Source organism: Anas platyrhynchos, chromosome 10, assembly GCF_047663525.1.
Source record: "Anas platyrhynchos isolate ZD024472 breed Pekin duck chromosome 10, IASCAAS_PekinDuck_T2T, whole genome shotgun sequence".
Lineage (NCBI taxonomy): Eukaryota > Metazoa > Chordata > Aves > Anseriformes > Anatidae > Anas > Anas platyrhynchos.
Window position 1 is genome coordinate 1033158 of NC_092596.1, and position 17897 is coordinate 1051054.

Sequence of the window (17897 nt, forward strand, 5' to 3'; positions counted from 1 at the left end):
AGTTTAGTGCTAATATTGTGCCTCTAAGACTATACCAGGACCCTATGTCATTTCTAAGGTTGTAAACATTTTTAGAATAGTTCTGCTATTCTAACGCAGAATGGAATAACATAGGATAGAAAAACACAAGTATATAGAGATAAAGCTCACAAAGTTGCTTGGTCCTAAGTGATGTAGCTTGTCCATCATTACACCATTTAAACAAACATACCCTCAAAATGAAACACACAGATGGCCAGACAACTATTTCCATGTTCCTATGGTAGTAAGGAGTGAAATGAAAGTTGAAGGGGAGACGGGACAGGACTCCCCACTTCTGGAATTGCCCCTTCAGAGAGGATCCCTGGGCAGCGCTGGTCTCCCCTGAGGCATTTCGGTGGGGTCCAAATTAACAGCCTGTGTTTCATATCAGTGTGGGTGTCTGGCTGAAAAGATTACCTATTTAGATACTTATGTTATTTTTTTAGCATGCTTTAAATATGAAAAGATTTACAAACTATACTGTACATGCTCTGGCATTTGAGTTGCCTAGGGAAGGTTGAAGGTTGTATTCTTTTTCTTTCTTTCTCCATCTCTCTCATGCAGATTATTATTATTATTAGCACTGATACTTTATGTTGTTCCCTTTTTTGTTATGGCAGCATGTGTTTTTGCTGTATGTATGCTCCTTACCATGGCAAACAGACCTTAGTTTTGATATTAAAATTACACTGTCAGATTCCTGCACAGCTCTGTGTCACTCCATTTGCCAGTGAAAACCCAAATGTTAGCACTGAAGCTTTAGGGCCTTAAGAAAACAGGGGAGAAAGAAGTGATAAAGGAAGTTCAAGCCTTTAACTCAGCAAATGGAGGCTGTGATGCAAAGGAGCTCATCTCTCTGAGAAGGGGAAAGTCAAAGTGGCTGGGTAGGTGTCAGCAGAGGGTCGTTCAATGTGAGCTGGAACGGATGGTTCTGACAACAGGCCAATGAAAAGTCATAGATTATAATAATTTGCACCACAGTGCTGAAGGAAATGAGGAGAAGTTTCAGAAGAAATGCAGTGGATACAAGGCAAATACTCCTCTCAGTTATGGCAGAGTGGCTTTGTTGCCTGCCCAGTCCATCAGTGCCACGCTGCTGAGCTGCCGGTGGTAATTTGTCCCATGAAGATTAACGACCTGGGAAGAACAGCAGAAATTAGTTGGGTTTGATTTTTCAGGCTGCCCAGTTCAACTTATTTCTGTGCAGAATTTTGGAAGCACTGGACCAGCACTTCCAAACAGTATCATGGGCATTGGAGGTAATTCATGACTGTGTATGAAATTTTTAAAATGTGCTGTTATGATAAGCACATTAATTTCTGTGCTATTGATCATGAAAATGTTATGTAGCCAAAAGGTCAGGGCCCTGTTATGTGATCACATCCTGAATTATTCCAGGAAAAAACCTGGATTGTTAGTTGTGAAGCAACGTTAACTCAAGTGGCACAAAAAGAAAAAATAGGGAATTTAGCTGCTCATGTCTGATGGGCTGGAGTGGGGGCAGCTTGTGCGTCTGTCAGCCTTGGCTTCCACCTCTCTCAGCTGCGGCTACAATGCAATTTCTAATTGAATTATTAGAAATCAACTTAGTTTTGGGCAGACAGCGTGGTACCTGATCCCTATGTTAATTTTTTTACACTGACATATGAGCAGTGATGTATATACACAAGTGCTTACTCTCATTTGATAAGAAAAATATATGTTTTTTCTGGCATATCCGGAAAATAAAAACTTTTGCTGGTATAAAATTAATCACAAAAAAAAAAAAAAAAAAAAAATACCTATGAAATCTGCATGGAGAAAATGATTCATAATTCTTCAAAATCCAGTTTGATATTCTGCTGGCTGCTGACCGTTGTTGCATTATTAAAGATGCTTTGACTAATATTGCACGGGGTCTCTGGCAGATGGTGATGGTAACATGCTCTGGAGAGTTTTCCTATTTTCCGTAGACAGAGCTTGCTAGCAGCACTAGGACAGGGGAGTTTCAAAAGGCTGGGTTTGAAAGACATCACTAAAATTATACATTCTATGTATTCAGGTGTAAGCACAGGGAGCAATTTAAGTCTTGTAAAAAGAACCCCAGAGTATGGAGACGGTTATGGAAATAACAGAAAGAAAACCTGAAACTGTGCTAATTACTTCAGCGTTGCTAGCTATGCATTTGGTATCCATAGAAAAATAAAGTGGATAAACTGAAAATACTCTGTTATATTGTTCTTGTAATTGTGGTATGGTATTACCTGTGACAAGATAGAATGCTATGGCTACCCAGAACATAACAAAAAAAAAAAAAAATCAAGTCCAGAGGGAAGACGAGATTTGGAGGTTTGGATTTAATTGTATTCATGTATTGGAAGCTGTCTTCTTGCTGCATATGACTGAAGCAGTCAGTCACTTTGTTAGTTACCTGAAAGGTAAGAAGAACTTGAATTCTTACAAGATCCACCTGTTTTGTGGTTGTGGCTACAGGTTTAGAGCTGGGATATTGAATTTCTTGGAGTCTCAATGATTCTTTGTCCTAAAAAGCTCCATTCCAGAATTGCTGTGCAGGCAGCTGCAGAGCTGATGGTGCACTGCTGCCAAGCTGGCAGAAGAGGCTGATGCCAAAACAAGTCGGTTGAAGCACAGAGGAATAAACATGGTAAATAACCTTATCTGATCCATGTAAAGATTGTTTTAAAGACCTGCCTACAGGTGTGATCTACCAAATCGGGTGTACAGGTAGAGCCAAAAAGATCTGGTAAATAATAACCTCTTTAAATATGCTGGGAAGCATGCTGGAGAGGCAATTTGTTTGGGCTTGAAAAAGCATCCAGAACTACAACCATGTGAGTCCTGCCATCAGGTGCATGGAGCAAAGGGATTAAAGCTCTGCTGCAGAGGCCAGAGAATAGATGGCTCTGCAGGTGAGCAGCTTAACGGGATGTTAATTGGATAGTGGGTTAACGTGAACAGGAAATGCAGAGAATATGGGTTAGGGATTTTGTTGCTAAAGGAACAGTGTGAATGCTATTGCTGAGCTTTGTAATAAAGAGTAGTTGAACTTTATGGTTCCCCCTTGCAGATGCAGTTGCCAGTTTCTTACACAATATATATAATTTTATAGATGAACATGTGAGTTGGTGGATAAGCGGTGTGTTAGTATTCCACCCCAAATCATGCAAATAAGCACCTAAAAAAATAATAAAAAATATATTTTACCAATTTGAATCATGGATAATTATTAATAAATTTGGTTAACTGTTGGAGAGAGATGAATCTATTTTGTAGCATGCTTACAAACCATTTTAGACTGTTTATTTGAGATTATTACAGTGCCGCGGTGCTGTGTTTGTTTCAGGAATGCAAAGCAGTGCAGCATGAGGGGCTTTATAATCCCTTATTTCAGCCCTGGCACATTCCTCTGTAAGTGCCCGTTGCTGTTTGAGACAATAGCCCCAGCTAACTTAGCAGGTGCACCCACCATATGTCAGAGCCTTGTAACTGATCACAGACATACATGCAAAAATTATCAATAAAGCAACATGAAGGCTGTAGTTTGATATCCTACTGGTGACTATAGTTGAGATTTAATCCTCTGCTGTGCTGGGCTTATTGTCGCTGCTGTGCCAGAGCATCTAAACGTGTGTTTAGTTTCAAGCCTGTCATCAGTCCTGGGGAAGTCAGTGCAAAACTCAAGCCTTAAATACCCTGAACAGTAAACAGTAGGCACTGGGAAAGAAAAAATATAATGTTAATAGTGGTGGTTTTTTGTTTTGTTTTGTTTTCCCCCCCAATGTATTCAGCCACCTCATTTGCCCTAGGTATTATCCCTGTTCTTTACATTGTATGGGGAAAAAAGGCATTTATCTTCATTGTGCTGAGAAAGTTATAAAGAAGAAAGGAGGATCCTTGCCCTGAAATATTAAGACTAAAAAGATTTTAACCTGGCCAGTCACCTCCCTTATAATGCTGTTGGCTAAACTGGCTAAGAGCACCAAACACAGGCCATGCAACTTCAACCTCTCTTGTTATTTGGAGGACTGCTTGAAATTTCCCCTCTGCCACAGCAGCAGAGGAGGACAGCCTCTCTTTCCTCTCCTTCCCCCGTTTCCCTACCACAGCTCTCCACTTTCTGGGCTTTGACGTCTTGGTGCTTCTTCCACTCCATATAGATCCAGGCCAAGGATTCTCCTTGACTCTCTCCCTTTCCTCATGACGGTTATTTCCGTTTTGGAGGTCACCAGAATTGTAGTTTTACAGGGAAGATGGGTGAAGTTGAGGTGGGACTTTTATTATCTTGACTATACAAAGGAGTCCTTGGCTGTGTAGGGCATTACACATGTAGCTGGGGCTTCACATGCTAAGGTGTTTGCAAGGACACCATGCATCTGACTAAACTGCTTGGGGTTTTCTGATTTATTTATTTATTTTTCCTGAGTTTTCTGTAAAAGTCAAATCAATTCTTTTCCACCATGGCTGCGCTATTCACAAAAATACAGGATTTCATCAGGTGTGGGGAGTAAAGCTTCTATGTGAGGTGTAAGAGAAGTGCAGTAAAAGGGAGCCTGAGACCTCCAAGTGTATGGACCATTTGTGGTGTTCCTGCATTTAATCTCCTTCCAGAGCTCTCTTGAAATGTTTCAGAGGGGAAAAAAAGAGGAAATCCCAGTGAAGTCATTTTTACTCTTCTTTAGAAAGGCTGTAAAGTTTGCTGAATTTCTGGGTACATCTGCTGTGATATGTACAAGGGTAGGAATTTAAATTTAAGTTGATGACAAAAGGCTTGGTTTTATTCCCTTGCTGGTAGAAGACTTTAAGCTATTGCATGACAAGGAAAGTCTGTCCACTTAAATTCAAGGTATTTTGTGTTGAGCCCGTAATTCATAACTGACTGAACCAATTAAGAGTCTTTAAAGAAGTCAACCAAAAAGACCTTACTGCTAGAGTGCAATATTAGCTATATTAATCTGAATTTGAATCAATGGAAATGACAAGCAGAAAAAGGTAGTGGGAACGAAGACCACTTATCTTACTGTTAACAAAGCAGAGGACTTGTAACTCTGGAGAACCGTGTAACTCTGAAGCAGAGGCTTGGTGTGAAAGAACTTCAACAGACACTGAGCGCGTCTGTCTCAGGCAACGCTAGTGTTTACTGCAGGTCTCTCTTAATTATTTTATAATTTTTGAGACCAGTTGGCATGGACTACCAGGGTCCATTGTTAAAAGCCTGCACAATTATAGATGCTGCAAATGCAATGGTCAGACCATTGTCCTCATAATTAAGCACGTATGATGGCAATCAATGAGTGATAATAATGTGTAAAGTCAATAGATGGACTACTATTAGAGCTTTTTAATTTGCTGTTTTTGTATGTATTTGTGGTGGGGAGGGTGTTGTAGGACTTCCCATTAGAGAGTGGTGTCATTATTTAAGCCATTTTACTGGACCATCCCTATCTGATGTTAATTGCACTTGGCATAAATGATAAAACCAGTATTATGCTGTTAGATGATGGATTAATTTATCAGTTCTGGAATAGATATGCATTTTTCTTTTCAGTTCAATGGGAACCTAAAGGTTATATTTCTCTCCAGGTTACTTGTATTCCTTTTTAGCCCCTGATGGCACACAAACCTTGACATCAAAATATTTTGGAAAATCGGTGTTCTCAGTGTTTCTGCCTTCTGCTCCAAACAGTGTATTTTCATTTGTCTTTTAAGCCTGTCTCAGCAATGATTGATTAGTAAAAGCTGTGGATGAGAACAGAAAATTCTGAGCAAAATTTGTCATGCAGCACTCATTTGAAAAGGCTTTTTGGAACATGTATAATGTTTCTGTCGGTGTGCCTAATCTAATGTCACTGAAGTCAATGGAAAATAAACCATAAAACTTGTGTGGGCATGGGAGTGAGCCTGACATCCTTGCTCCTAGGACATGAATTTATAACTTCCTTTGGGGCAATCAGTGAACCTGGTACACCTTCTCTAAAAAAGAGCCCCAGTGTGTGTGTGGTTGCAGTAGGGTGCTGCTGGTTTGATATTGCTACTAAAAAAAAATTATTTGAAACCTAGCTTTGGGCAGTTTCACTGTATAGTTAAGATGTGTATATATTTAAATAAAACAAACCACACACAGAAAAAATGACTAAAATGCATGCATCAGTTCATTCACTTGTGTGCTATGATGCAGATGGGAAAAGTATTTAGTGTTATGAACTCAGTAGGTTTTCCTAGTAAGTGAAATTCTATCTGAGTAATGAATGCAATTAACCTGACAATGTGTGTGATATTCCAGCTGTGGATGGAAAAAGACTGGGTTATGTTATTCCTTATCTCCTATCATGAAAGGAAAGAGCTACTTGGTATTTATCTGATACTTAAAGGGTGTAATAAAAAAAGTCTAAGTGGGACAGAACATGAAAACCTCTGTGGATAAAATATTTTGTGAGTATGACGAGGAGGCTAGTGCATTTAGTAGCTCATCATTTGAAAACTATTTCTTATGGGTTAGTAAACCAGGAAAATTGGAACATTATTTTGTAAAAAGTATCTGTCAGTCAGATACAGGATGTGAAAGAGTCAAATTGTAGCTCCTCCTCTTCTATAATTCGAGAGCTAGTGCATGTGAAACATCCCAGCATAGCTCCTCTTCCTCCTAACACTGATTTTCAGTGAGATGCAAACAGTACATCAACCAACTCTTGTGTCAAGAACAAAAATCTTACAAGGGCAAACTTTTTCCTCTGGGGAAGTGTTCTAGTGGCTGAGGTTTGAACCCATTGCCCACAGTAACACCTGCTTTTCCAGGCATTATGAGAAATACACAATTCTTCCAAAAACTTTTTAACATTCTTGGATGAAAAGTTCTCACTAACAAGAAAGCAGAAGAAATACTTTTTTTCTTGCCTCCTTCCAGAATATTTGCCTGTCTCATTTTGTTTAGGGTGACAGCTGCTCAAAAAAAGGAATGTTTTTTTTTTTTTTTTTTTTTTTCTTCCATATAACCCTTTTCTTACTATTTTTACGTTTAATTCAATAGCAAATGTAGATCAGATTTTTTCAAGGTATAAATACTGTTTTTTAAAGTAAGTTCCAGAAACTTGGATTTTTGGAAATGTTGAAATGAACTCTTTAGAACTTTTGTCAAATTTTCTGTTATTGTCAAGATATTTAGGCAGTTTTAACAATTTATTCATAGCATAACTACCATTAGAGATAGATTCTGGACTGGATCTGCAGCTAAAAAGGGGACTTTCTCTGCAGGGTTTCCCAAGCACTTACACAGTACTAGCAGCTCAGGAACAGTACGCCTACCTACTGCACCTTCCAATTTAACCCAGAAACTTGTCCAAAATGCCTTGCAATTCTTCAAGAGAAAATGAAATTGTCTTACACTACCTGAAGAAATAGAAGAAAAGCAGCAGGAGCAGGTAACTGATATTTGAAGGGATGTTATAGATACTGTTATTGCAAATGCTTGAAATCAAGTATTGAAATAAATATACTTTCCTCAGAAAAATATAAGCAATTGATTAGTCAAGAAGGTTAGGTTATGACTATAAAATGAGAAGTGGGGTCATATGGGATAGTGGAATAAATAAATTTCATAATGGATTTACAAAACAATATACTAACAACGTACAGACTGTCATCTGGTATTTCCACATCATCACATAGGACTTCAGTGTCAGTGAAGCAGTGGGTTTATGTAAACCAAGGAGACTCAAAACAACAGACTCTGAGACCAGCTGGTATTAATCCTGAATTCCCTTGAACAGCCACCAACACTTTTTGAGACCATGCCAAATGCTGTGTTATGTGAAGTGGCAGCACTTTATGGATGCATGCTGCTTCCATACATTTATCAACCAGAAGCTGCCTGTCTGGAAAACAGCAAATGCAACATGAACATTAAGACTGGGATAAAATAAATTACAAACATAGCAGACCAACTCCTTATATTGTATTAGATATATTTCTTCCTGATGAGTTGACAATCTGAGAAGTGACAGGAGGTATAGGAGGGTAGAAAAAGAGAGAAGGAGAGAGAGAAAGAGAAAAAAATACCTTCCTGGGTATTAACAGGGAAAAACAGAAAAAGAAAACAAAGCTAAAAAGGTGCATATGTGTGTGATAAGAAAGGAAGTACTATGAGAAAAAAGCCTTACACAAGCCAGGGACTTTTTTCGGACATAGGACAGTGCTTGAATCCATGGCTTTTGTCAGTGTCTTACAAAGAACAGTTAACTTTGGACTGGTTAAAATGTACAGTGATGACAAATCTGGAAGGCTGAATGGAAAGATGGCATGCAAAAGGCAAAATACAGTCTTAGTTCTGTAATTTAAAGTAGTTGGTTGTATTGTCACAAGGCAGATGATATCCCATCATACCAAAGTAAGACAGCATACTCTGAGTGCAGAAATTTATGAACCACCCTATGGAGATCGATAAATTAGACCAGGTAAGTACAGGAAAACTTCTTGTGCTAATTCTTAGCATCAACACTTACACTTAGCTGGGGGCAACACAAAAGAGTGACAAATCAAAGGAATCCCAGGTCCTGGGCTGTAACTTCTTATGGGCTATCTGAGCAATACAGAAAGGGAGTGAACATTGCCATCATGAGTCAGAGGTGAGATAATAGCTAGAGGTGCTTTTTTTTTTTTTCCTTTTTTTTTTTTTTTTCTTTTTTCTTCCCTGTGGAGCTGAAGAGATGTCTTGGCATGTGAGACGCCAAAGCAAAAGTTAGTACTAACATTTAATATAAACATATATAAACCTGTTAAAAAAACATGGCCAGCCTTGCTGTTGTACAGACATGCCAATTTTTGTCTGCATAGCTTCCTTCTGTGCTCTCATTGGTACGGAGAACTGTTAAAGTGAGAAATACAAAAATAAGAGAGATAGCAAATACTAGAGGAGACTTCTGCTAACTCTGCCTGAAGGAGATTTCCACCAGGCTTGCCAGGGAGAGGTTGCCTGCAGTAAGGTACAAAGTATGTAGGAGAAATGAAGCAGTAGGATAGTGTTCTCAGGGATGACTATATCAAGGTGAGTGCATCTGTGCTGTCATTTTGTAATGGCTGACACTTCTACACGAGGTGCTGACTCTCTACAGCTTTATCGTGCTGCTTGGCTGCATAGCATTCAGCTCGAGCAGCAACTCCCTGCTTTCCAGGTGGGACGGTGCTACAGACCAAAGATGGGGCAGACCAAGAAGGAGCCTGGGGTAGCTCGTGTCCCTCTACCCACTTCAGTTCCCGCTGCTCCAGGACATCTTGTATCCCTGAAACCCTCATACCTCATGAGTAATAGCATGGTAGAAAGGCCCAAGTCTTATAAACCACCTATTTCAATATTCGGCATTCAGTCTTGTTGAGCATTTGGTGTTACACCTTTTTGATTTCACTTTTCCATCTCACTGCTCCTTCTCTTCAAAAATAAGACACAAAGAAGGCTGTCCTGTGCTTAATCTGAATGTCTCTGGGAGGCAATTTGGAGAAAGCCACCATGCGACATGCTAAAACCAATGATGTTTTGATTTTTTTTTAATTATTATTTTTAAGCAGATTTCTTTATACCTACCACCAAACAGCTTGACCCCTCAAGAAATGAAGAAATGTTTGGGCTTCCTGCTCTGCAATTCATTTCTTGGGCAGCTGTCTTGATAGGGAGATCCCGGGATGCCCATAAACTGTTCTGTATTCAACTGTGCTCCTCCCAGATGCTAGGCTCTAGATCTCATCCCAAATCTTCATGACTCAGGAGACAGAGATAACCCCAGAGTCCACATGATTCATTTTTTTTGTTACCTGATCTGCAGACAGTATTACTTTTTACTGTTCTCCAGCCACAATACCGCAGTCCATACAGGCACCCATGCTTAGGCAGTGTGTGGGAAAATACTCGAGGAGCTGCCACAGATGTAGCAGGCAGCTGGTTTCAGACAGTGAGCCAAGCAGCAAGTTAGCAGAACTTGGAGAGCTGAACTCTTGCACAGTGGGTGCTGGGGTGGTAATTTGTTCATCAAAGGCAAACAGCTGAGAGTGTGACGAGTGGCAGATGCACACCACAGCGTGGAGGCAAAGACTTGCAGGGTATCAGTTAGGTCAGCGAGTCTTCCTACATGTAGATGGTGTTTCAGAGTGTGGTGGCTCTCAGTGAGCAGTGAATGTTTCAGCACCATCAGGCTCAGGCCACAGGTTTGATTTACAGCATGAAAGGACCTTGTAGCATAGATGCAGCCTGATGGTTTCTGGCTCCCTTTTGCCAGCTGGATCTTGAGATAGCAAAGGAAAAGATAGCAGCTATAGAAAAACAAGGTAGAAATAAGTTTTTAGAAAGGCATAGGGGAGATAGTTTAGGGTTATTTTTTTTTTTTCTTGTTTATGAGCTATGTCAGTGGACTGAAAAGGGAAGGAGTCAGGGGTATCGTGGTGTCCTCCTGTTGGACTGCAGACTGGAATTGAGGAAGTTCTGGAAATTTGGCTTTTAGAGTCTGCCACCCTTCAGTGGTGGAACTACCAGTTTGTACAGAACTGGGCTGATTCCCTGCAGTATTAAATTTACAGCATGCATCTGTCTAGAAATTGAGGCACTCTTCTATGTGCAGTTCTGCTCTAGTTTCTGGCAAGAGGAGCCTCTATTTAGCAAGCATGGTAATGAATGAAAAGATCACGTCTCCTGAACTACAGGCAGAATAACTATACACTCGCTCTCTGAGAGGTTTACTCAGAGTTTTATCTGCTAACTAATTTGTATTAATGTTGCATTCAACCCCGGAGTCCAGCAAACTAGGAGTTCAACCCCTTATTTTTATGCACAACCAGGAACAGAGAAGTAGAGAATGGTCTTCATACAAGTAAGAAAATAAAGAGATTGCCATGGTGAGAAAATGCTGCAGGAGCTGGAATAGCTGTGTCATTGAAGCTAGCATTGATCTACCCCTTTTTATTTATTTTTTTTTTTTCTAAAGCACTAACTGAAAGTGAGTTGCAAAAGAAAATCAATTCTGAGAATCATTAGGGTTGGAAGGAACCTCTCCAGGGTCGCACAGTCCATCACTCCTATGATTGTTCCTAAACCAGCCCTAACAACTGGGTATCTACTCATATCTTTTATGATGGCTGTACATTTTTCTTTGACTGGTTGCAACAATAATGTTAAAACAAACATTCTTTAAAAAAGAAACATTGCAAAGCAAGCCCTTGGGTACATTTTTGCTGACAGATTATCTTCAAGGCTCATTTACTTTTAAAAAGTTACAGTACTCAGACATCAATGTGTATTCACCTTTGCAGGTGCCAGGAAAATTAGAAATACTACCACCCCTTTTGTTTGCTGTGAGCGGATCTCTCTCAGGCTCCCCTGCTGGTGTCCTGGTTTGTTAAATGAATGTAAAATGTTCTCAAAAGTGTTAGAGCATAAGGAAGACTTTGTGGTTGTTGTCAAGGACAGAAAAACCTTGCTTTGAGTCAGAACTGCAAGCTAATATAACAAGGACATAGTGGCACAGAGAGGATAGTTCCAGGAAGGTGTCACTGGTCAGGCTTTGTGGGACACCTCATTTCAGTCTCATAGCAGATGCACGCTAATTGTAGCATTAGGTCACTCTGGTCTCTTGGGCTGCCTGGTGCCTCCTATTGTGTCTCCAGCCTACCCCCTCAGCCTATCAGTGCTTTGCTTTGTTTTGGGAAAGGCAGCTGGCAATTGCATTAAAATGTCTCTCCAGCACGGAATGCAAAGATGTTTTATTTGAAAGCTCAGGTGAGAGAAATCTATCTATCTCATTCTTCTGTTACGCACCGTTCTTCTAAAACAAGGCAGATATAATATTGCAGTAGGAAAATGCTGCAGTAGTGTAACTTCTACTAATCTTTGCCAAAATAAGACCTTTTCTGAACATAAACAAGATTATCGTGTCTACACAGGAGCTGTGACTTTTGGCTGATGTATATTGCAATGGCTGAAATGCTTTGCAGCAAAGTCTGGTTCTCCCATTTTTAACGTGGAGATATCTACAGTCTTCATAGTATAGATATTATTTATATATTTATTTAACCAAGGAGAGTCTGTCTAATTCAAAATGATGTTTTAGAATTTTTATATGGAGAAATATTGCTTTCTAGCCAGGAAACTTCTCTTTGCTACCTTGTAACCCAATGAGGCTGACTTCAAGGGTCTCTCCGGGGTTGCCATGGGTGGCTTAGCACTGTCAGTTACAGGAGGCATGGTCCACAAGTCTTTGTTTTCCTCAGTGGCTAATAAGAAACACCTAAAAGTGTTTCTAATATCAGTATGTTTAACTATTCCTGTCTGTTGGTGCATCCTTATATGTGGTCCTACCTGTGGGGAACTAAGAGAGCGTGGCTGGTTCACCCTCCTCTCCTAAACCTGGAATTGACCCTTTTCAAGCAGTGGGAGGTGAGCCCAGGGAAGACGCTGGGGGTGTTGGCATGCAGCAGCCCCCTGGTCTGTGGGTTTGTCTTTGCCTCTCACTACCTACTCCCAGGCATAAAACATGAAATAATTCAGTAATAAGCTAAGGCTTTGCCCTAATCTGGTATCTCCCACTTTTATGATTTAGAAAAGAGGCAGTTAAATTATAATATCAAGAAAGCTGCAGCATAAAGCTTTACTTTGGTTGCATAATTTTGCAGCAGCAATTACCTCAGCTACAAATTTAATTTAAAAACTCTTTGAAAGCACAGTCTGTGTTATCACAGAATATACTTGAAATCAATGAAGGATGATTTCATTCCAAGTCTGAAGATACTATTTAATAGCCAGGAGAGAAACCTGCACACAGGCACACCTTCTTACTTATTAATAAATTCTGCTGAAGCAATTACAAATCTTGACTTCCACAAATTCATTTACTCTTGGCAAAATATGAATTATAAACAATGTTTGCCAACTTAATGCAGTTGTGTTCTTGCACCTAGCTGGAAAATAGATGGGAACTATTGAAAATGATCCTAATCGTGATGCTATTAAGAAAGATGCAGAGAAAATACTCTGATAAACATCACAGTGTCTGACTGCCATTATCGTATATTTTCCTTCATGATTCATGGTCTCTTAGCAACCATATAGGCCTGATAACCTTTAATGGCTCCAAAAATGATGCACTCGGAAATCTATCACTTAAGGCCTAGTGCTCAAGTACTGACAGCCTTTCCTTTGATGGCAGATCTCAAGGCAAATAAATACACAAGAATTAGAGCAGCTTTCTTTGTCTGGATATTCATATTTTGTATGGTTATTCAGACTGGGTGAGGAAAGGGGTTTGTAATCCAGGCTTAATCTGTATAGATTTAGGATATGCATATGTACCTTAATTATCTGTATAGATTCAAAAGGATGTCAAAAGAGCACTGGGTTATTGACTGATAGAGAGTTGTGTTTGTGCATTGACTGGGGGAATGGAAAGGTGAGTCTCCTATCAGGACAAGGGGAAAGTTATGGATTTATCATCTGGGCATGAGAATCTGGGTATCACCAGCTTGGCTGTGAGCTCTTAACTGCTTGATTGCTGCTGGCCAGCCCTGGGATGCTGATTGAAGCTCTTGAATGCTGAGAGAGAATATTGACTGTATTACTGCCCCCGTGTTGTTAGGAGCAGAGGCCAGAAAGGCACACAGCACCTGCTATAGCATGAGGCAAGGCATCACTGTTAGTGTGCTTCAAATTCCTGCCAGTGACGTGCTTGTTTGAAGAAATAAGAAACAATTAAGAATAGTTCCTGTTTCCCTCTGGATTGTTGGTATTTTTGAAGTTAGGTACCACTGCATGAATGTAGTGCTGCAGTTAGTGCTTTGGGCTTGCGGCAGGGGATCTCCCTGGCAGGTGGCTGTGACAAGGGCTCAGGCAGCTCGGCATCAGTCAGAGGTAGCATGACACCATCCACTTACTGGTTGGGAAGAAAACTGGTGAGAGTAACAATATTTTACAACTTACAGTACTTTCAGAAGATGTTTCATGGCCTGTGACCCTCTCCTCAGAGGAGAGGAGGACTAGCTGATGGGTCTAAGTGCTGCTGAACCAGAACCTGAATTGCCATTGTTAGGAGAAGATGGAGCTAGGGACGTGCCCACATAGTGCCACCAGTGCCGTGCCACAAGTAGCACCCTCTCTAAAGAGTTCAGTGTCTGGGGAAATCTGAAAACCTGAGAAGCAGAACCTGCTGGATTTTGGAGTAGTTTTGTGTTTGCCTGATGAATATTATCCCAATAAAGCCTGCAGAATCAGATGTAGTGCAATACTTCAGACCAGTGAATTGAATGTCAATGATGTTTACTAACTGCTGCGGGCATAATTCTATTAGATGCTGAGCAGACTGCATTTACATTTAAAAATACAAGTAATCAATGTATGTTAATGTATGCCCTTCATGTATTCCGTGCCAAAGTGTTTTACCAGCCATTTGCAATGGCCATGCTATTGCCGGAAAAAAAGTCTTTCAGGAACTTATCAGCAGATGTGCTTTGTGTTAGCTGCTTTTTGTCAGGTGTGTATCAATAAGCGTGCATAGGAAAAGGCACAAGCAGCACACACAAAAGCTGGCCAGCACACAGCCATGCAGATATTCCCAACAGGGGTGTATCTGTACTTGTTTGTAAGCCGTGGGAGTGCTTACACTTTGCAAATATGATTAGCAAAATGCTGATGAAGAGCTCATTACCATAATTCCAAATTAAAGTGACACCTGCCATGATCCTGTTAGTGAAATTTGACATGCGTCTGTGTTCCTTTAAGGTACATTGGCAGATGATGCTGTTACTGCAGGAGAAGGTAGGGTGTGAATCTGTAAGAACACAGAACAGCTGTTTGTGTTTTTACCTTACTGTAAGTGCAAATTAAATGAAGAGCACTGAACTGATTGCCCTAGGAAAGATGCATCACCTATGTCATGTTTAACCCAGGGTGGGTTACTGTAATGGCACACACCTGGAGGTGGTGTGTAGGTCACTCTCATCTGTTTGTTCCAGAGCTCATTCTGCAGCATCTCCGTGAGCCCTAACTCCACGAGAATTAAAAAACTCAGAACTCTGTCAATGTATGGTATGAAACACATTGCTACAGGCTGTGTCTGAGTTTATTGCTGTCTCCAGTTGATTCCCAATATCTCAGTTTTTTCTCTCCCTTCCAGAGCTTACTGGCAAGTACATAATGGATAGCACCCGTTCTTCCTTGGCAGGCCCTCTTGGTGAAGAAATCATTGGGAGTTTAAACCTAAAGGCAAAATCTGCATTGTTACAAACCGTGGGAGGTAGGATCTTGTTGTTGATCCCAGTTAACCTAGTATTTGCTTGCTCCCCAGCCAGTGACAGCACCTCTTGTTTACATTGCAGTCCCTGTGGAGCAGAACCAAGCAATCTTTGTGTTAGTCTGGATTTTCATTTTCTGAAAAATTCCCAAAAGGCAGATTATTTTATAAAACATTAAAAAATATTTGCTGATTTTGATCAACTTCAGTGTGGTCTTTACAGTCCTACGGTCCTGTAAAAGGATGCTGAGGCTTGATAGTGTCCCAGACTAAATGTGGTTTACAAAATCCCACAGAAATGCTTGGAACAGACCTATATCACACTTCGGCTTAGCCCTTCCTGACTGGGCTTGTAGAGTTGATGCAATTTTCTGGGACCTCCTCCTGTTTTATTTTCAAAAACTCTGCCGACAAAACCACCTTTGTTGAGCAGTTACATATGGACAACCAGCGAATGTTTCAGATGGCATGTGAAAGAAGGCTAATTTTGCACATGATTCCTGGAATATTTGAGCTATCATGCAATTATGATATAAAGTTTGGAGACTATGTTACAAGGTGCCTTTTAAAAAAAACAGGCTTACTGTCAAAAATTCATCAGCAGTTCCTCCTGTGTAATGTACTTTTCCAGAGACAAGTGAAAAAATGTCAAAACCAAATAAAGAATAGCTACATTACAACAGCTATTCGAGATCCAATTTAGCCTTTCTTATAAGTTTCCCTTCCAGTAAGCCACTCTTCTCATGTTTTCTTCCAGTAAATGAGATGTGCATAATTCAGTCCTATTAGGGAATTGATCCCTTAAAAAAACAAAACAAAACAAAAAACCCCTTTTGTATGTTAGGGGAGGAAAAAAAAATCCAAACAACAACTGTACCAATTTAGTAACACGTTTGCTCCCATTCCTAGCTTTTCCAGCTTTCCCTTGATCTGCAGAAGGACCTGCAGAGTTGCATTGATAAGAATTCAGGTCACACGAAATTTCTAGTATTGGTCTAGATTAAATCTATCCATACATTCATCTTTCTCTACACTAGATGCAAGTCCCAGATATATAATCTACAGATCCTCTATTTTTCATTTCTAAATATATCAGTTGGAGTGATTTTTCTCTTTCTTACACTGGTATATATTGGGAGTAACTTCTTTTAAGTAAATAGTATTATGCTGGCAATTATGGTGGCAAGGGGAGAGCAATAGAGCAGAGATTGAGTTTTGTGATATATTTTAAAATGACACATTTGTCTGTGATGGGGTGACTGAAATGCAGATTCGAGACTGAATAGAAATATTTTTGTTTATACTTCGGCATTTCTGCAACAAATCTTCTGTTGGTATAAGGAGATGAAGTGCTCCTGATTTCAGCAGCCCCCTGAGGCACTGATCTGAGGTTTTTATTTCCAATCCATTCTGGGCTTTGTGACCCTGCCTGCCTCGTTTACCTGTTACAAGTACTCCTCGCAGACTGCGGATTGTACAGGGGGTGTGAGGTCAAGCTTAGGCAAGTTGGCAAGTGTGCCATGCAGGAGTGTGCTTTACTGAAGGGGGGAAAAAAATACAGTTTTTGTACAACATTGTTCATCACCTTCTCCACTGGGGTTAAGGAGGCAAGTCCAGACAAAGTTGTATAGCTCTGGGAACCAAATATATTTGTAGGACCCCCTAAGCATTGTGATGGAGTTTAACGTGAGTGGCGTGGTGAAAAAAGTCAGGGATCAGCAAGAACGAGAGGAATTAAGGATTTGGTTATATCTCTTAAGCTGCTTTGGGAATCTGACAGCATTTTGGGTTGGTATCGATATATTTATAATATAGAAGATTAATATTTGCACCACTGAGCTCTTTAATTGTATTGACTTTAGAAATGGGGATTTTGGCATTAAGAAGAACCAAAAATGTAGTGGGGACTGTACAGCTTCACACCAACGTTGTTAACACTCACAAGACTCAGAGAAATAGGACGTTTCACAGCAAGCGAAGCTTATAATACGTGCTGAGGCTGTAGGATATCGGGATGCTGGAAGAACAGTCCTGCCCTTCTGCAGGGAGCAGGAGGTGGCAACACAGGGAAGAGAGCCTGAAGTGCTGGGAGCGGGGCTGGCTCTGCAGGAGCTCCAGGCCCTGTGGTCACCGTGGCCTGGCAGAACTGACCTGTAGCCCTCCCCTGCGGAAAGCCTTTGCCATGATGGGCCTTCAAAAGCGAGAAACAAGACTGCAAAGTTTCCATTTGGTTCTTTTGAAGGAGGCCGGTACTTCGTGGGGTGCCTAGGAATTGGCTATTGCTGGTACCTGAGCTGTTGCTGCTTTTCACAGCCTGCTGGAGCTGTAAAAGCACTTTTCTGCTCACATCAGGTTCTGCAAGCTCAGGACTGCATTCATGTAGGCTTTGCTTTAGGGAGATCAGCAGTGGTGGAGTCTCTAATGAAAAACAGAAACAACAACAGAAATGAAGTAAATGAAGCTTTTCAGACTACATGTCTTTTATCCGTGCCTCTGTTGAGCTAGGTGTATGCTTTTATTCTGACTCTTTTAGCTGAAGTCACAGCTATATGTACAGGGAACTGCTGGGAAGCTATTCTCATTAAAAATAGCTCTTATTTATGGAATTCAGGACACTGGGAG

At 40.5% G+C, this 17897-nt stretch overlaps 2 long non-coding RNA genes across 5 annotated transcripts in view; one reads left to right on the forward strand and one right to left on the reverse strand.

The window, feature by feature from the left end:
- The window catches only part of LOC110353177 (uncharacterized), a 130907-nt gene that overhangs the window by 55827 nt on the left and 57183 nt on the right, over positions 1-17897 (forward strand). The window lies entirely within an intron of this gene.
- LOC140003322 (uncharacterized) lies at positions 968-4324 on the reverse strand. The gene is made up of 2 exons (XR_011811793.1): positions 4123-4324; positions 968-1158 (listed from the first exon to the last, which is right to left on the reverse strand). It is a non-coding gene; the product is annotated as an uncharacterized lncRNA (long non-coding RNA).